At 57.2% G+C, this 18,765-nt stretch overlaps 2 long non-coding RNA genes across 2 annotated transcripts; one reads left to right on the forward strand and one right to left on the reverse strand.

The window, feature by feature from the left end:
* Window positions 1-541: 541 nt before the first annotated feature.
* Window positions 542-16,721, forward strand: LOC121057348. The gene is made up of 2 exons (XR_005813769.1): window positions 542-1,835; window positions 16,123-16,721. It is a non-coding gene; the product is annotated as an uncharacterized LOC121057348 (long non-coding RNA).
* On the reverse strand, window positions 9,479-13,531 carry LOC121057349. The gene is made up of 2 exons (XR_005813770.1): window positions 12,982-13,531; window positions 9,479-11,394 (listed from the first exon to the last, which is right to left on the reverse strand). It is a non-coding gene; the product is annotated as an uncharacterized LOC121057349 (long non-coding RNA).
* Window positions 16,722-18,765: the final 2,044 nt, after the last annotated feature.

An 18,765-nucleotide genomic window follows, 5' to 3' on the forward strand; every position in this document is an offset into this window, starting at 1 on the left:
CACCGCGAGGGGCTTATTCTGCAGACCTTGGCCGATCGATAGGATCAGTGTGAGTAGTCTCAGCCCCTTGCAGGAGAAATCCTTCCTTGCGCCAGCTCAGCTCCGTGTGCATGGACATGTGCATCCCTGTACCGGGTGCGGTGCGCTGCACAGCCCCGAGCTGGCCCAGGCTGGGCTGTAATTGACTTTGAACACTGAGCTAGGCCTAATTCATCAGTCTCACAACTCCTCTCGTAAAACAAAGAAATCGCCTCCCCTCTGCTCTCTGCCCAGGCACAAGGAGCAGATAATTAATTCTCTGGGGTGGGGATGAGGCTCTGGGGACGTTCCAGAGGCAGAGCCCTGCCCTTGGAGAAGCACAAACAGCTGCACGGGCCCTCCTGGTAGGGGATTTGTTTTCAGCTCACCCAGATAATAAGATCCTTTCTCCTCTTAACCTCTTACCTAGAGTGCAATTAGGGGTAAACAGAGCTGGCTGCGCTGTAAAGAAAGATGTGTTCTTAACCTGGCAAGAACAACTTCTTAATTACTAAGCCGACAGGGGGGAGAGTGGTCTGAGTCTGTCGGAGCCAGGTGATGCTGCAGGACTCACCTGGCTCAGCGGAGATGCCACACGGCGCCTTGGTGAGATTTCACCTGGGGAACAGGCTCTGTGCAGCCAGCAGCTCGCTGAGATTCGCCCCGGCTGGAGAACAGCACCCACGCCTGCCCCCAGACCTGCTCAAAGAGGCTGCCACGTATGTTCCCACTGGTCCCACAGCCTGCTGGTAGCATCACCCCATCTGCCCTGCCCTGCCCTGCCCCTGCCCTGCTGTCCATGAGCATCTCCCACCACTGGCGTGCGCGTGGCCGGGCTGGTTTCCCAAATCCAGCAGTCTCTGTGGTGCTCTCCTGGGAGCAGGCACAGTTAAATGGATCACAGGACACTCTCCACCTCTATTATCTGATTTCCCCTGAATGCATTTGTTCAGTCTCTGCTACGCGGCTGTTTGGTGACAGCTGTGCTCAGTGAACCATTTTCCAAAAGCAGAGAGCATCCAGTTAACCGCGTAACCTGGCATCGTGACGGTAGGAGTTGAGCTGGGAAGCCCCAGCCCTGAGCTGCTTCTGCCTCTGTGGAAATTCCTGTGGGTGAAGAAGCAAGACTGGTGCTCAGGGACCAGATGGACTTTCCAGCAACATCTTTCCAGTGCTGTGGTGCTGGGGCTTTCCTGTGCGTGCCATTTCTGAGTTTTCTTTTTTTCCACGGGCAAATAGCAGACAAGATAAGCTGCTGCAGCAAATGGCTTACACAGATGTTAACGAGCATCTAATCTTTACATAATTTTTCTGCAAAAGGTGATCAAAGTGGGAGAGTTTGGACGGGCCCCGTTCCAGGCAGCAGCGTGAGTCAATCCCAGCCCAGGGGCCCGAGCTCAGCACTGGCCGTGGCAGCTCCAAAGGCAGCTTGTGTCCTGGCTGTTTGCCTCTTCCAGGGCCCCTTTCGAATCTCGGCTTCAGCTGCCTTCCAGGCGAGCAAGACTTACTTTTTTTTTTTCCCCCGTGAAGGAAATACGGCTCCCTGAGGCTCGGTTTTGAAGCGCGTGGCTGCTGCGAGCCGTGGGCAGCACGTGGGCAGCGCTGCCGGCCCCGGCCCCCGCTCACGCAGTGCTCCCCCCGAGGCAGGCTGGCTGCCCGAAACCAGGCCCTCTGCGGTCAGGGCAGGGAGGATGTGGGCCACGGCCCTGGCTCGTGCGATGGACCGGAGGCGCCGTCAGCGCAGCATCCAGCTGGCGGCCCTGGCGGCCCCTGGTTTGCTGCGGGTCGTGACAGCAAGGCCGAGGAGTCGCGAGGCGGTGGGTGCTGAGCTCCCCCGGCTCTCCTGGCACCTGCAGGAGGTTAATGCCTGTCCTGGCTTCCCCGAGCCCTCCCGGTGCCCTGCCTGCTCTGCCCGACTCCTCCCCGCCCTGCTTAGAGCGCGCTCTGGTTACGGATTTCACACCCTCCTTATCTTTGTGTCTTTTTATTCATCGCTGTAGCTGCAACTTCCCCACTCTTGCGCTGCGGTAAACCCCAGAGCTTGTGGGCTTAGTCTGATGGCATTTCTGTTCAGGGCTAAGACCCGTGCTGAAGTTTTCCAGTGCTGATGTGTGCTGTGTGAGGTGGTGTCTGTGACGGCTTTACGGCTCCTTCCGCCACCTGAAAGTGGGGTTTTCCTCCTGACCTGCCGAGCCCCGGGCCCTGTGCAGGACTGGGGCCGCCTGCCCGAGCTGGCCGGGGGGGTGCTGCCCCGCTGGCTGCCCCGCGCCCGCCGGCGGCCGGGCACGCAGGTGGTTGAAACATCCCATCGCCCGCGTCAAGGCATCCACAGCCCTGTAAGGCAAGATCTGGGAGATTAATTATTGCGAGTATCATTGTCAGCAAATTACGCCTCTCTCTGTTGTCCCTAATCAGACCGTAATAATTGCATTTATGCTTTGAAATGGCTGAGGTAGTCATGAGGAGCCCTCGGTCTGCAGTTGGATTGCGACAGGAAGCTGCCGGCGCGCCGACGGGAGTTGGAGTGGCTCTGGTTTGCCGGGCGGTGCGTGTGGCAGCACTTCACTTCCCAGGCTGGTGAGTGCGACTCGTGGCGTCAGGTGCAAAAGCTGGTTTGTGAGCCCGTAATTTCCTCTATGGAACGTTCTTTCGGGGTGGGTTAGGATTTGCTGGTTCGTGATCACTCCTACCGGTGAGCTCGCATTCCTGGGATGTTCACTGCAGGCTAACGCTGGGGGAACATTTTATCCTAAGAGTAACAGCCTGTGTGTGGTTTAAAAACCTTTCTCTGTAATGAGAAAATAAAAGCGAAAAATTTGAAACATTAGGCCTTTTTCTTAAAAAAACACTAGGAACATTTCCATTAAAAACATTCCTTAAGAAAAGGAACATCTTAATTCCAGCCCTCTGATAAGCACATTTTGCACCGAGAATGCATCTCATTTCCTGCTCGCTTTATGACCAGTGCTGGGTCTGACTCATTCCTGTCCACACCACCTGGCCGTGAGCTTCTGCTAACAGAACAGGCCGATCGAGGTGGGAGTGACCGGATTTTCTCTCTAGAGGACATGGGTCTCTTGTTTTCTGTGCTTGTATTTCCACTCCTTTTTACTGGAACTAAAATAGCCGTGAACAGCACTGCTCTTCCCGGAGGCTGACACTTGCCTGCAAAGGGGCAATTTTGTTGTTTCTGCTCAGGAGGTTGGGCAAATCCCTTCCAGCCAGAGCAAGAAAGAGGATACAGGGGTGGTGTGAGCATGGGAGCGATGCCATTGCAGTCATCCCTGCGTGTTAGGTCTGAGCTTGCGTTCTGGCAGGAGAACAGGAATGGATGACTAAAGAGAAGGAAGCTGTGTCTGATAAAAGGCCAGGGCTGGGAGAAGATGGCAATACTTCGTTATTCTGCTCTGGCTCAGCCTTGTCCATGCTCCCTGGGTACGTATCACCCACGGGTGCTGGGACAGCTCCCAGCGCTGCGGCACTGTCCTAGCAGCTCCGCGCTGTCTGGGTGCTGCAGCGCAGGGCAGGGGCCGAGGGCACGGGTACAGCCCCAGCCCTGGCACTGCTGGCACGGGGCCGTCCCCCCGGGCTGCTGCGTGGCCAGGCTGGGGCAGGCGGGTGGCAGAGCCTCGGGGCAGCGAGGGGAGGCCGGGCATTGTGGCACAGGCACTGCTGCGCTGTCTGGAGCACGCAGCTCATCGGGCGGCGCCACGTGCCAGAGCCCCAGGTGAAAACCCAGGGCAAACTTCAACTCTGCTGCTCCACGAGGTCTGCAGGGACCGGTCCTGTCCCCCTCCCTCTTTGTTCAGCTGGGTGCTGACTGCCGAGGACACCGGCATCCCTTGCCAGTGTCACGGAGTGAAATACGCCCATGCGCCAGGCCCTGGCAGTCTCCGTGAGATGCTGGCACAAAATGCAGTGGCCCCGGGGATTCTGCCTAATCCTGGGGATGTCAGAGCTCCTCCCTGAAGCCCAGCGGAGGGTGTCCGGTGAGGAGACAGCCTTCGCCTCCTCCTGCCTCCGGCAGCAATCCCCTCCGCTCGCCATCTAACCAGGGCCTGAGATGCACCCTCCTACCCTGCTTGTTTCGGGAGGCAGCAGATTGGATTGCCTCCTGGTGCTTCCTAAAGGAGTTCTGATGTGGCAGGCTGCCTCTTGCAAATGAGCTGAGCTGCAGCTGGGCTACTAAAATAGGTCCCAGTTTCCTCCGACAGACCAGATCTGGCTTGCAGGTGGCCTGGACCGAGTGCCAGCATGCTGGAAACTGCTACCAGGAGCAGGGTGGCAGCCGGAGCTCGCTGGACTCGCAGTAGCGGCTCCATTATCCGGCACATTGGAGCCAGCTCTCAGGCTCTCAGTTCCCAGGCACTGTGACATATGCTGTCTTAAAGCCTCCGGCAAATTGGAATCAGCTTGGCTTTTCAAAAGCCCTTTCATACAAAGGGCTGACATTTTCTGTGCTTTATTCTGGAGCTGTTTTGGGTTGTTAAAAATTATACCCAGTGGGTAGGAGCTGCCATACCTCCAATTGCTTGTGAGGCTACTCTGTATTTTATCAGCCTGTTTTTTTTATAATTTTGGTGTAAGGAGAGGGGACCATTGTTTTGAAACTGTAGCAAGACTTTCCAATAGATCTGGAAATGTGCTAGTGGTAAATAGCTATCTGAGGAACAAGCCACCCCCTGGCACCTCAAGGACAAGGCCTCCAGCTGTTCCGTTATTCAGCCTGGATCATGGGCTCCAGCTGTAATTTCTGTTCTGCTAGCTTAATTCCACACCATTTTTACACTGGCTTTTGAAAAATGCATGTTTATTCTCCCTCTGCCTTCCCCCATTAGCGGTAAATGCCTTTCAGAGGGTCGCACTGAAGTGCACTTGTCTGTAAGCTGCTTGCCGCGCTGTGCCAGGGCCCGTGCCCACGGGGAGGTGGGAGACGCCTTCAGGGTGGATCCGTCTGAATCCACTCGTGGTGCTGAGCCAAAAGGGAGCAAACGGTGGGAAAAGCAAAGCTCCCTTGTCCTGTCTGCGTGTCAGCACACACAGGGGCACAGACGTACGACAGTAGCAACAAATGCATCGCAGGCCTTCGGACTCGTCTTCCAGGACACCCTGGGAAGGCTGGCCCGCCTTCTGCTCGGATCTTCATCTGATAAAGTTTTCTTTCCCTTAGTGGAGCAACTCCTCCTCGTTCACGTTGCAGCAAGGCCGGCGCGGTCATTTTCACAGCAGGGGCAGAGGAACAGGGCCAGGTTGTAGAAGGAGATGTGGGAAAAACACAGGAGCAGAACCCTCTGGCAAGTCGGGACAGGTGGCCCTACAGGCACTTCAAAGGGACGTAATATTTGACTACCAGTAAGAAATATCAGGGTGGAATTAGGATACACAACATTTGGCTGGGAAGTGGGGTGTGCATAAGACTTTTGAATCATTTTTCAAAGGAAATGGCATTGCTTCAGCCCCGTGACTCCCCGCTGGCCCAAGCACGAGGTCAGAGCAGTGACTAATCGCTACAGCTAATTTAGCTTCTGTGCCTGTTCCAGGAACAAGGTGGTGTGTCGGAGCACGACTTTCACTTCTGTTCGGCAATAACTGTTTCAGACTCCGATTCTGTGTGTTCACAGGTATTCCAGGCAGAAGCTCAGCTTTCTGGGGTGAGCAGCGAGAGCAGTGACACGGGCTTGTTCCTGGTGCCCTGCCCGGGGGAGCTGTGGCCAGTTCTGGTCCAAGTGCCCGTGTGGGGAAGTACAGGTTAGGCTCGCGAGTGATGCTGACTCCAGGGTCTTTGAACTTCTCTTCTCCCGATGACTTATACCAAGGAATGCTCCTAGAAGAGTCAAATAAGCACCCCGCTGCCCCGCGGGGACGAGCCAAAGGGGGTTGCACTGCTCTGGCTGGTGAATGTTCTGGGGGGACGGGGCCACCTCCCAGCTGCAGCTCGAAGCCGCAGACGCAGCCCTGTGCCCGGGAGTGGCACCACAGAGCCCTCACCGCTCCTCAAACTGCTTCCCTGTAAGACGCGATGTGGAACCCCCTTCCCCTGCTACCCTCCCTGCAAAGCCTCCCTAATTGCGGCTCTGTGCCACCACATCTCCTCCCGCGCCCCCCTGCCTGCCTTGCGGGGAGACGTCCTGTCCCCGAGGGAAGGCAGCGCCTGTCGTCAAGGGGCTGAGCGCTCGGTTTTCTGTTTGGCTGATTCTTGCGTTAGCTCAATCCCACGGGCGACGTGGAGGACCCGAAGCTACAAAGGGCTGATTTGTCTTGTTCCTGCATTGTCTAATGGCTGCTGCCCGTTTGTACCGTGCTCCAGAGCTTGGTCCACTCCAGCCCATTAGATCACCCCGCTGAAGTGGAGAAAATGAAACGTGTCCTTTCCAGGGACTCTGTAAACAGTAAGAAAAAACGAGAACTAAACCCTCCCCAGCCAGAAAGATTGCTCTAACGATTATTTGCTTTGAGCAGGCATATCTGTATTAATTTGCTTTGGGTTGGCTTGATTGTCTTGATAAAGATTACAGCAGACTGGAAGAAAGTTTGGAGGAAAGTGAATTGTTTAATTGCCATTCAGCAGTGGGGGTATGTCTGGCCTTTCTGTGTCCGTAGAGAGTTTTAATAGAAACACTTAGTTTGGTATGAATGAAATATGAATGGAAATGTGAGTGTATCTCCGTGTGTGAAAATGCAGCAGAAGAAATGACAGAAGGGTTAAAAGAAAAGGTATCTGCTAATTGCTGCATAACACCATATGTGAGATTTCATTCATATGAGGACAAGGAGCAAACTGACCTAAAGATAAGGTGGAAGAAGATGGAGAACAGAACTGGAGCCATAAATACCCAGATAAGGAAAAGAAGAGAACTGTGAAATTCAGGAATTCAGTGCAAGACTTCTGAGGGTGAGACGCAGTAATGAGGCAGAAGTTCCCAGAGTCCACTCCTAAGCAGTACAAAGAGCAAGTTGTGTGTGCGTCCCCCAGAGCACACCAGTGGCTTGGTGCTGCACCGTCCAGCCATTGCAGACACGTGAGCTTCACATGAAGGAAAAATCAAGTACTGCACGTCCCAGCTCAGTGTAATGCTTCAGCGAAAGGCCTAAGCAGTAGCTTAAATTTAAGCACATCATTAAGTGAGTTAGTGAGGAGAGACGTGTTGCTCAGTTGGCCCACTCCTTGCTTTCACAGGCGTGAGAACTCTATTTTTAGGGCTCCTGTTGCAATTTCGTAATTAACAGTAGCAAAGACTTACCACGAGGTTGTGGAAATGGCGTGTCTTCTACCTCAGCGGTCTCCAGCTGAGCAGAAGTCTTCAGAAATAGCAGAACACCACCGAGGAAGCTGCGGGGATGCTCTGCGATGCTGCAAGAGTCGGGCCGTGTCCGTGCCGTGTGCGGTGAGGGTCAGGGTTCGGGCTGTTTGGGACTTCCCACAGCAGCTCGCTGCCGTCCCTCTACCCGCACTGCTGCATCCTGGGCTGTGGCGGCTCAGTGCCACGGTTAACAACGAGGGATTTGTGTGTTCCCGCTGCGACTCGTCATATGGAAAACCACCAGTGAGATACTTCCCTGGGATTGTAGCAAAGTGTGGCTCGGCTCTGGCACAAAATGGCTCTGGCGTTACCTTCCTAGCTCTCCATGGTCTTGGTTTTCCCTTTTCATTGCTCAGCTGCTGAGCATACCTATCAATAACTTGTTATTAATTTCTTTGGGAAATTTAGTAGCTATTAATAGGATTCAAATAGAGGTTTCCGCAGTTTCATTTTAACACTCAAATAAGACTTGGAAGTGTAACTTCACATTAAGCTTCGGTTTCATACTGTCTGTCAAACTGATTTTCACCGGTGAAAAGTCAAAACAGGGAGATAAAGCAGGAGCCTCGGCTGGTCTCTGATCCACGGACACGGCCGTACCAAACGCGGGTGCGCGGGTTCCGTCCTGGTTTGCAGGCCTTGGTACCAGCAGGGGGAAGGAAACGGCGTGGGCAGACACTCTGCGCCGTGCTGCTCCTCGAGCCCTCAGCTCCCTGCTGCAACTGGAGACGAGGCAGAGTTAACTTTTTCCACTCCTCGGCCAGAGCCCAGCTGCCCTCGGGGTGGTGCGGACGTCAGGCAGCGACGGGCACTGCCGCTGGGGTATTTCTGATGTGACTAAAAATAGGCAGGAATAGTCTAGGAACTGGGAATCTCCTGGGACACCGGCCTCTCCGAGCTCCGCACACCAGGAAGCTCAGGGACATTTTTGCTAAAAATCTTAAGATGAAACAAACTGCCTTGAGCCTGTGGGATTTTTCTCTTCGGTGATTTATAGGGAAACATCCGCTGTCCCCTGCATTGCTCTGCACGCAGCTCTGAGACTGGGCCTCCCTCGGCCCTGCTCCCTCCCCACTAGATCAGCTTTGGTAAATGCCTAAATGCGTGTGCCAGAGCTTGTAACAAGGGGTAGGTGCCCTACAAATACCTGCGATTTCCATACCGAACCTTTGAAGTTCATATAGCCCTGCTCGCTGGGACAGACAAGGAAATTTCAGCATTTCATTGTGTCATCTTCAGTTTAACGCAAATTACTTAATGCGGAGTTGTGACTGCAGGCACACATTGCTGTTTCCTGTCCTGGTTTCAGCAATATTGAATTTCCCCAGCCCTACCAGGACTCAGCTCCTCATTCCACTCACAGAGACCAGCCATTAGAAAAGGGAGGGAAGGAGAAGGGGAGCAGCTCCTGGGAGCCGCGTCCTCCAGCTGGTGGGGAAGGCAGGAAGGAGGAGATGGCTTCGCTCCTAATCAGCCAGAGCCCTGCACGGCGAGACGAGCCCCGCGCTGCCCTGCGGCCTGGCGCAGGGGATGTGGTCAAGATGTGACCAGACCTGGCTTGCCCGGCCAGGCTGTCCCCGCTGTGAACATCTTTGCCCGGGGCTGACGTCCCTCTTCTCTCCCCCTGTTCTCCCAGTGCCCCGGGTGGCCAAGCAAGGCGTGCTTTCACCTCGTGCTTTCACCTCGTGTCAGAAACAGGGACTGTGCTGTAAAGCCGGTGCTACTAGGACGAGAAAAACCAGGAGCGAGTGCGGCTCTGTGGGTGAGCTGCCCGGGGAGAAAACTGGCACTCTCCTGGAAGGCAGGGCTTGGCCCCGGCCTGATCCTGACGGCCCCTAAAGGCAGCGAACATGACGCCGTGTACCAAAATGCTTTTTTTTTTTTTTTCTTTTTTCTTCTTGTTTTTGAACAGGAAGAAAACAAACCAAGCCAGTGAGGACGTGAGGGAAGAGGGAGAGGTCTGAGGTCTGGGACTGCACAAGACAGCGGGTACCCGGGGGTGGCTCTGCTTGGCCCCTCGCGGGCTCGGTGCCCGGGACCGGCTCTGCCAGCTGCCCCCGGCCGGGAGCAGGGGCCTGGGCTCGCCACGCGCTGGGCACAGTAGAGGCCAGGCACGTGAATGTGTCCCGGAGCATGAGAGACGCCAGGCTGACCCCAGGGACGATGAAGGATGTTTTATTTGGGATTTAAGGAAAGCATTTTGTGCTGCAGCAAACAACCAGCCTTGAGCTGCTCCCCGTGCCGAGCGGTCTGCCAGGAGCGCTGCTCCCGCCCGACGCGGGGCTCTCGGGGTGCGAGCGGGGGCACGCGGCGGGTGGCTGCCTTGTGAAGTGCCACAAAGCGCTGCAAAGGAGCGCTAGGAACAGCCTGGGGCCCCCAGAGCAGGTTGCGGGAGCACAGCAGGCACTGCTCCAATTTGACAAGCACAGTGAGTGATTAATGAGCCAGGGAAAACAGGGTGACACATGCAAATACTGGAGATCTACAGAGGAAATTCTGAGGATCAAGTCCACCTTTGTAAACAGAAATATCTCTATTATTGGGGAAGACAAGAAGGGAGCAGAGAAGCTCTCTGACTTCCCCAGACAGTCTCTAATGATACTTTCTGCAGTTTGCATCAATCCAGATTAAGCTTTGGGCTGACACAGACGGATCTTAACTAGGCTCTCGTCCAATGGAGTCGCATGTTCCCCTGTCCCCTGCCTCCGCCGCGCTGAGCTAGGCTCCACGCCTGACACAGAGTATCTGCACATCCCTTTGAGCAGCCAGCCCCGCTCCCCTCACCGCTCTGCCAAATGAGGCTCTCATTTCACTGCGATGAGGAGTGCTGCAGTGATGAGGACAGTCCACGAGCAGGAGGAAGTGGGCTTGGTCTGTGACTTTTGTTGTTGCAGGCATTTACCTGGGAAGAAATCGGGGCAGCTGGGAGAAGTGCTGAAGGAGGCATTCGTAGTGTCCCAGGGCGCCTCTGCCAGCGCGAAGCCCCTTCCACGGCGTGTCCCTGGGACTCCAGCTTCAGCCATGGGCTGGGCCTTAGAGAAAAATCTCCAGTTTGGGGAAACAATGCCAGTCGGGGTTGTGGGCAAAGGGAAATGTCACTGTGGTGGCCTGCGCTGGTGACATGCAGGTGGGGGCAGGATGAGCGGTGCTGGCTCCTTCCCGCACGGTGCGAGAGCGGAGCGCGTGGCTCTGGCCCGTGCCGGCGGGGCCCTCAGGCTGCTCACACCTCGGGCAGCATCCTTAGAGCAGACCTGCCCGAGGGGCGGCTGCGGCAGCACAGCTGGGCACTGCCAGCTCACAGCAGCGGCGTTCCGACGGATCACACAGGGCTGTGTTCTCTTCTGAAGGAGAGTTCGTTGCTGCCTCTGCAGAGATCAATAATTATTTCTCTTCATCTGTGGAGCAAAGTCTTGGCCGTCTGGTGCATGGTCAGATCAAACTTTTAACAATTTCCCAAGTCACACAAGATGGGAGAATTTTTAGGACGAGATTTGCAGAGCTGTTGTGGAGTCCATTTTCTTTAGATACCAATGGGAGATTTAAAAATCTGTACTTCAGTGTAAGGAAGGTTGAATACTGTGGAAGCTCCTTGGGCCATACAGCAGTGGTACTGGGACTCATCCACCATCAGCTGTGGATTCATTCGTACCAACTTGAGCCCCCGTGCTGGGCCTGCTGCTCATACAAACGATCCCAGGGCTCGTGGTGCCCTTTCCCGCGTGGGGCAGTGGAGAAGTGTGCCCTCAGCACCGCCTGGTGAGCGCAGAGTGATTATTCTGGGGCAAGTGGGGGCATGAGAAGCACAACAGAGAAGCCGTGTGTCGGTCAGGGGTGCCCATTTCTGCAGCGGGTAAGGGAGCAAGGTAATTGACTTTTCCAGGCGCGTGTTATCTGGAAACTTTCTCCCAGCTGGTGAGAGCCTACGGTAACACAAAAGTGGTTGGTAATTGCAACCCGCACAATGCACACGCTGCTGAGGTGAAGCCTTCTACTTCTTGAGAAGGCGCGAGCTTGGAAGGGTTCTGGGCTTGATTGTCATTCTAGACAAGTGTATCCTGACATCCTTTCCTTTTTACTATAAATCAGAAGCAAAATGAATAAATTAGTTATTGAAGTTCCTTGTGGGCTTCATTGATGCGATTGCAGGTGGAAAAGACAGGTAACATAACCAGAGGGAATTGGTGTCAAGGCTGCTCCTTACAGCCCCAGATTATGTCACCAATCAGCTGGTGAAATAAAGAGATTTCCCGCGTATATTTAGTAAATCAACATGACAATGTCATATACAATCGGAGTTAATTAGGCAAACCTTCTCGCTGCGTACAGCATACCTTGTGCCTTAAAGGTAGAGAGGCTCCGCCGCCACTGCAGCCGCGCGAGTGCCAGGGGAGCGGCCGGTGGCAGCGCTGGCTGGAAGCACCTCCGGCAGCGTCCTCAGGGCTGCAGAGCAGGGGCAGCCGCGGGCAGCTCCGCGCCGGCTGTGCCGTGCCGCCCGTCTTCACAGCCCCGCGGCCGCGACCTGCTGCATCGCCGCTCCTCACACGCGTGGCCCCAGCAGCGCCCGCCGCGGGACGCTCGTTCCGACGTACGTGCGAGGCTCGCTTTCAGGTCAAGGAGGGACAAAAGTGGCCACAACCCCTGCCCCTCCTCTGGCCGCGCGCAGCTCACTGGCATGTCCAGGGCGAAAGGCGTTTGGTCTCCAAAGGCCTCTCCCACCCCTCGGCCCCGGGAGGAGAGGCCAAGTGTAGGGCAAGGAGGCGACTTGTCCGAGGTCAGCCCCGCGCCATCTCCTCGCTCTGACCAGGGGACTCCCATCTGGTTCGATTCAGCTGTCAACCCTGGAGCAGAGTGGCAGTAACAAAAGGCTTTTTCAGACATAATCCCGCTAAACGGAGACAATCCTGTTATGTTTCCAGGCGACAGGAATCGAGACTTTAGTGCCAGAGTATGAGGGCTCTGCCCTAAGGGCTTTGTTTCAGGACTCGATGTCAGGTGATCCCAGGGCCAGCCTGGTCTTTGTGCCCTGCAGCGGCACAGATTAAGCCCCAAACATGTATTTTTAAACGGAGCAAAGCCCAGGAGGTGTGACACACAGTCTGGGACGGGGAGGAGAACCAGGCCAGCATCCCAGCAAGGGGGATTAGTCTGGCCAAGACAACAGCAGCCCCGAATCTCCGAGGGGCACGGCCTGACATGGCAGCTGAGGGCTGCCCTGCCCGCCCCATGCCAGCCACCCCAGCCTGCCAAAGTTCAAATGTCTGACAAGCGTCACACTGCCGCTCCCGTATTCCCAGCCCATGTGTCCCCGATCCCCAGCAGAGGCCAGCTAATACCCAATTAACAGGATTCTTTCTAATGAACTGAGCCTGAACCGCCAGCCACTCCATCCTTTAATCTCTCCCAGCCGGAGCGGAAGGGCCTGGCAGGTGTCCCCGCAGGCGGGGGGGACACGGCAGGCCTGGCGTGCCAAAGCGCAGCCGTGCCGCCGGCAGCCCCTCGCCAACCCCCCCCAGCACGCACCGCTCCGCGTTTGTCCCCGCGGGTCTCGCCGTGTCCTTCCCCGTCCCTGCTGCCCCGCCGGGCTGGAGACGGGCACGTCAGTGCCCCGGGCGGGTGGCCACTGTCCTGGCCAGTGACAGCTCGGTCACGGCCCTGCACCTACCTGCCAGCGACCCCTTTGCTCGCCGTGCCCGGTGTGAAGGGCCAGCGCCACGGTGCCCGGGCATCCTCTGTGCTGTGTCTCCCAGCCACACGGGACAGACAGCCCTCGGCACGAGGCTCGGGGATGCGGAGCAGAACGGCCGGCAGGCAGGGGGGTACGGCTGGCCCAGAGAACTCGCTGCGACCGACAGCACCGGGCATCTTCGGGTGTCGCCTCTCAAACAGCGGGGAGCCCACCCCTGCCTCCCGGCCCCTCTGTGGCTGCAGGGGGCTTTGGAGGGACGTGGTTCTGGGGTTAGCTTGGCTTCGGGAGCATCAGAGCGAAGCTGGTTCTGCTGCCTAGGAGTGGCTGCCCTGCTTTACAGGGACTGTTGTGCAAACTAGACTTTTCCCTCTGCTGATCTCAAAAGTAGAAATCTGAGATACTGCCACCAGCTAGGAAATCCCCTACGTGCCGTATCTCAGTTCCAGCAGCCTTATCTCCGCTCACAGGGGCTGTGTGCATGCAACAGGCATCCCAGCAGCCTCCAGCAGAGCAAAGCCTGAAGATGCAGCACTGACCACGTGCAGATGCTGTGGAATTTGGGTTCTGGGCCAAATGAGGCCATGGGGAAGGAAAGATCACATGAACAGTAATCTCTAGCGGCTGGGGACAGCCCACGCTTCTCCTGTGCCTCCCTGGCTGCAGGTAAAAGCTGCGGAAGCTGGTGCTGGGCTGTGCAGGAGCCAGCCCTAACCCAAGCAGCCTGGCCTGCCGTAGAAATCTTTGACTCTGCCCTTGTGAGCCAGGGCAGCTCCTGCTTTTTGCGTGGGCGTCAGTCTGTTATCTGGAGCAACCATCATTCCCAGCCTGGCCCCAAACATCTCGGTTGTCAGACGGTGGGTTTGTGAGAGGTGCACTCAGCACGCTGAAGGGGTGTTGTAGCACCCAGATCGTCCCCGAGGATGACTCCATCCTCTGTGTGCTGGGCTGGCACGGGGCTTACCAAGGCTCATCCATGCCAGTGAGTTAACTTTATTTTCCTGGTCACAGTTCTTGAGTTTTTGTACTTAGAAAGGCAGAGCAGGGGACCCACTGCTTGAATTACCCGTCCGGGGAACCAGGGGAGCTGCAAGCCCGACTCGGATCTGTTCAGCAGAAGAGCGAGGGGCAGGTTAGGGTCGGGAAGGAAACAAACCTCGCCTCCCTCCACAGTGTGGCAGGAACCTGTAGGTGAGAGGGAAACTCCCTCGGGGCTCCAGGATGGCATTTACAGCCCTGAGCATCCCCGCCAGCCGCGGCTGGCAGCGATTACTGCACGATGGGCATTTTCCTCTCCCAAAACTGTGCTGCGGAATTGGAGGGTGAAATCAGGAGCCTTTGCCCCTCGCAGCAGGAACTGGGATTTGACAGTCCTGCAGAAATGCAGATGTTCACGGTGGCACTGGGGCTGCTGGGGTGGCAGTGGCCGCCCTGCCCCTTGCAGCTGGACGTCGCCGGCTCTCCCTCGGTGCTCTGGCTGCTTCACCAGCGCCCGCAGGGGTGCCAGGAGCTGCTCGGTCTGGAGGCAGGGCGGAGGCTGAGTGCCCAAGTCCAGCAGATAGTCACGCAGCACCATTGCATCACCATATTTCTTTCATCTGCAAATCTCGCCGTGCTTCAAACACGTGAATGATGACCAAAACAACCCCAAGGAAGTGGTAAGATAGAATTATCCCAGCTTACAAATGGGGAAAGTAAGACACCGAGACAAAGAACTCATTTAGATGCTGGCCCCTGTCTTTGTCAGGTGCCTGCGAGAAGCTGGGCCAAAAAGGATTTGCTCAAAGCCCCAGAGCAAATTGCTGGAGCAGATCTGGGACTCTCTGTGCCCCAGCCTTCATCTTCCTTAGCCACAAACCAGCTCCATCCCCCAGGCAGGAAGAGGGGATCCCGAGAGAAGAATATAGTCTCCTAAATACGAGGTCTTCCCCAGACTTCTGGGGAGTTTGCAAGTAACAAACCTTTGAAGCACTTCCTTGTGGTATCGGCACAGACCCAGCAGCTCTGGCACAAGATGCTCACACTCCTGGTGCCGTGGCAGGCTCCTGCCTGCTCTGAATTTACGCTTGTGCTCGTTGCCTTGATGCTGCACGGAGCCAGGCAGCTCCTGCTCTGACTCTGCTCTTCCCCCAGCCCAGCCAAGGAAGCCTCAAGCTGCTTGGCCATCATTTTCTAGAAGCCTCTGGCCTAACCCTGAGCACGCAGACTGGATCCTAGGGGATCACTGGAGAGCAGTAGACAGGATCCTGTGGGATCTGTGCAGACATATTGCCTGAGCAGCTTGTGCAGCTCCCCCCCTTTGCAGCTAGCCGTGTATAACACAGGAACTGAGTGTGAAACAGCTTCCCCGCAGACCCCATTAGCCCGAGCTGCCAACTGCAGACATAAGGCCGGGCCACGCAGCCCGGGAGAGACGCTCGAGCCGGTACGGGCACCTCGTGGAGCTGGCAGGGCGGGAGGGAGCGCGGGCAGGGAGCAGGCGGCGGCTCTGGGCCTGCTCCTGGGGCCGGGACGAGCCCTTTGCTCCCAGCGAGCCCCCCCTGCCCGGCCCGTGGCAGCGGCAGGAGGCACTCGGGGGCAGGTGGGATGGGGGGGTCCTTCTGGCTCCGGGGCCGGGGGGATTCTCTGCCCTAATTTCCTCCCAGATGAATTTCTCCTGTGCCTCTAATTAAGCTTCCCCTTTGGCTTAGCGATGTGGACAGTCAGAGCGTTTGTAAATTACCCTGTCCAGCAGACAGGCTTTGTCCAGCTCTCAGACCTCTAATTATTCCGCGGGGCCCCTCGAGACGGGAGATCTGCTGGAGGCAGCCTGAGCAGAGGATGTCAGGTGCGACAGGCCCTGCTTGGACAGCAGCCCTGGGACACGTGGCTGTTGCCGCCCGGCACAAAGAGCTGTGAGCGTGCGCCAGGCAGAGCTCCGTGCTTGCACACGGAGAAGGAGAAGCTCTTCCTCCTGCTTGCGGGGCCGGGGCAGGCCACGGTCAGTGCCTCCCGTGCCGCACACACTGGCGCCTGCCGTGGTGAGGGCTGAGCACCGGGTCCTGCCCGCACACAGCTCACCGCAGGTCTCCGTACCGTGTGCTGTCAGCTCCGAGCTGAGTTTCTTTCTCCTTGCCGCAGGTGCCACCGTGATGCTCTGCTCCCGGGACCGGGCGGCTGTCCCTCTGTCCCTGCTGCAGGAGGCGGATGGCGGTCGGGGGGCACCGGCACCGACGGCTCAGCCCGCCATCCCGATGGCTCCCAGGTCCTTCCTCTGGGTGCTGGGGCTGCAGCCTGCAGTGCCCCGCAATAGGCTGCTTGGGGTGCGTGTAGAGGCATTTATTTAAGGCAGCGAACGAGATTCGGTCCATCCTTTGAAAGACACCTATCTCCAGCCATTTGCAGGCTCTGCAGCTCGCCGCTCAGCGCAGCCCTCGCAGCCCTCGCGCGTGCATCAGCGTGCGGATTTGTTTACAGGAAGCATCTGGGGAATGCGGCCGTTCTGGGCTCTGCTTTCTCACTCACAGACATGCCGGCCGCAGCGCCGGTCTCGCACACGGCTGTGCGGGGTGAGCAGCTCGGCGAGGCCGCGGTAGCTCTGGGCCGGCCGCCCCTGGCTGGGCACGGCGCGGGGCCATGGGGCAGCACCGCCAGCAGCGCCTCGCCTCGCCTCGCCTCGCCCCCGGGACAGGGCAGCTGCCGCCCGATCGCTCCGTGTGTGAAGATTAAAAAGGCAAAAACGCACCTCTCCGAGCTAGCTGCTTTGTCTAAGTCTTGAATGATTTTCTGTCACTAGGTATCAAACTGTAGTTGAAAGGATTTCCCGTTGACATTTAGCAGTATTAAATTACAAAATAACCACAAGTCAGCCACTCAGTATGATATAAACAGTGGGATTTGACAGAGCTTTTTCTGGCCTTGGGGACCAATTTACTCATTTTTACAGTCCCAACTCCAGCCATCCGCTGGTAATGCACAGCGCCTTTTGGACACCATCTATTTGGAATTAGAGACACATATGGCAGAGTGTAATTACCTATTTATTCTGCTGCTGAATCAGCAAACTGAGGCTAGTTAACATTACAGCTCATAAGCCCCTTTCATAAACATGGGTCAGTGCTGGAACTGGGCAAAATTAATGCAAAAGAAAGAAAGAATTCCTATCGGAAGGGGAGCCAAAAAAATCAGATGATTTAACAGGGAAAAAATTGACTCTCAGTGCTTTCCGCAAGGAAGAAATGCGAGGAACCCCAGCCAGGCTTCTGGGAGGAGGGGCCGGGACCATCCCCTGTTCCCACCGGTGCAAACCGGGAGCTGTGGAAGTGCCCTGCCGAAGGTCTGAAACGAACGAGGGGAAATCGGGCACGCTGGCCGGAGCTGCAGCTCCAGTCCCCGAGGAGGCCAGGGGCTGGTCTCAGCGCGCGGCCTGGTTCTGTGCCGGCTGCTGGGGCCGTGCTGCGACTCGCGCTCGTTTGCAGCACGGGTGGGTTCAGCCCTGTGGCCGGGGGCTGCGTGCGCCCCAGCACCCGGCAGCGCCCCACGTTTGGGTCGTGCCCATCGTGCCAGCAGCGTTTCCTGCTGACCAAACGGCCGAGCAGCAGCAGCAGCCGTGGGGAAGCTGCCGGTCCTGCCTGCCCGGCTGCTCCGGGAAGTCAAGGAGCGGCGTCTGGGCCCCTGGGCAGGCCAGCCCGGGGAACCTGCCCCTCGGTGACTGGGTGGACTGCGTGTCCCCACCTCGGCGCTGAGTTTCTGTGGCCCAAGCAGGATTCGGCTCAGCCGGCCGAGGGCAGGGAAGGAGGCAGCTCCTCTCTCTCCCCGTGTGCATCAAAGAGGCAAAATAACCACAGGAACCTAAACTGCCGGCAGAAAAGCCACGGACTGTTCTGGAAGGGACTGGCTAAAGCTGAGGAACACGTTTCTCCTCCCACTGACCTACAAAGCGTTGCAGTGATTAAGACACATCGCTGCCAGGACTCAATAAAGGTGGTTTCCCCGTGGGACTGGGTGAGGTACGGGGCTCCGTGATGATTTGAACCCAGATAGGAGAGGCGCCGTCTGTCCTGCTCTCTGCCTACAGGCGGTCCTCGCACGATCTTCTCTTTCACGGGGAGGTCTGAGTGGGTCTTGGTCTGGAAAGCACCCGGGAGCTCACAAAAAGCAGGCACGGTGCTCAGCACCAGGGAAAGGCGCTGCTGGGTGGCACGGTGGCAGCCGGGGGCAGGCGTCGTGTCCAGCAGTCTGTCTGTCTGTCCGTCTGTCCCACGGCCGCCTGCGGGCCGGGCTGGGGGAGCAGCCCCGCATCTCCTACAGGTGCACGCTCTGCGCTCCTGCTCCTTTCATTCCTGCTCTTCAAAGGGCCGGGCATCTTGTACGTGAGGGTGTGCGGGGCGCTGGGATTTGAACTCATTAGCTTTGTGCAGCCTGCACCTGCATCTCACTTATGTCTGCAGCCTGTGGGGAAATGGTTTTGTTTTTCTTTTTAAGAGGGGAGGAGAGGGAAGAGAGAAAACGACAAGTGCTCGGGAGCGCCAGCCTGGTTCTGGGCCAGGTGCCGCACAGTAGGAGCAACACAAAACGCCGTGGAGGTGGCTGGCGAACCCCCCCCCGGGAACGTGACCGAAATGCCCGTGCCTTGTGCTGGGCTGGGGGCACAGAGCCCGGGTCTGCCCGCACGAAGGGGCCGTGCTCGTGGTACACGTCCTGTCCTGGGTGCGCCGGGTTCGGTGCAGGCAGGGAAATAACACAGCACTTCTGCTTTTTCACTGCGTCCTCCCTGCAGGGGAG

This window comes from Cygnus olor, chromosome 19 (assembly GCF_009769625.2).
Source record: "Cygnus olor isolate bCygOlo1 chromosome 19, bCygOlo1.pri.v2, whole genome shotgun sequence".
NCBI lineage: Eukaryota > Metazoa > Chordata > Aves > Anseriformes > Anatidae > Cygnus > Cygnus olor.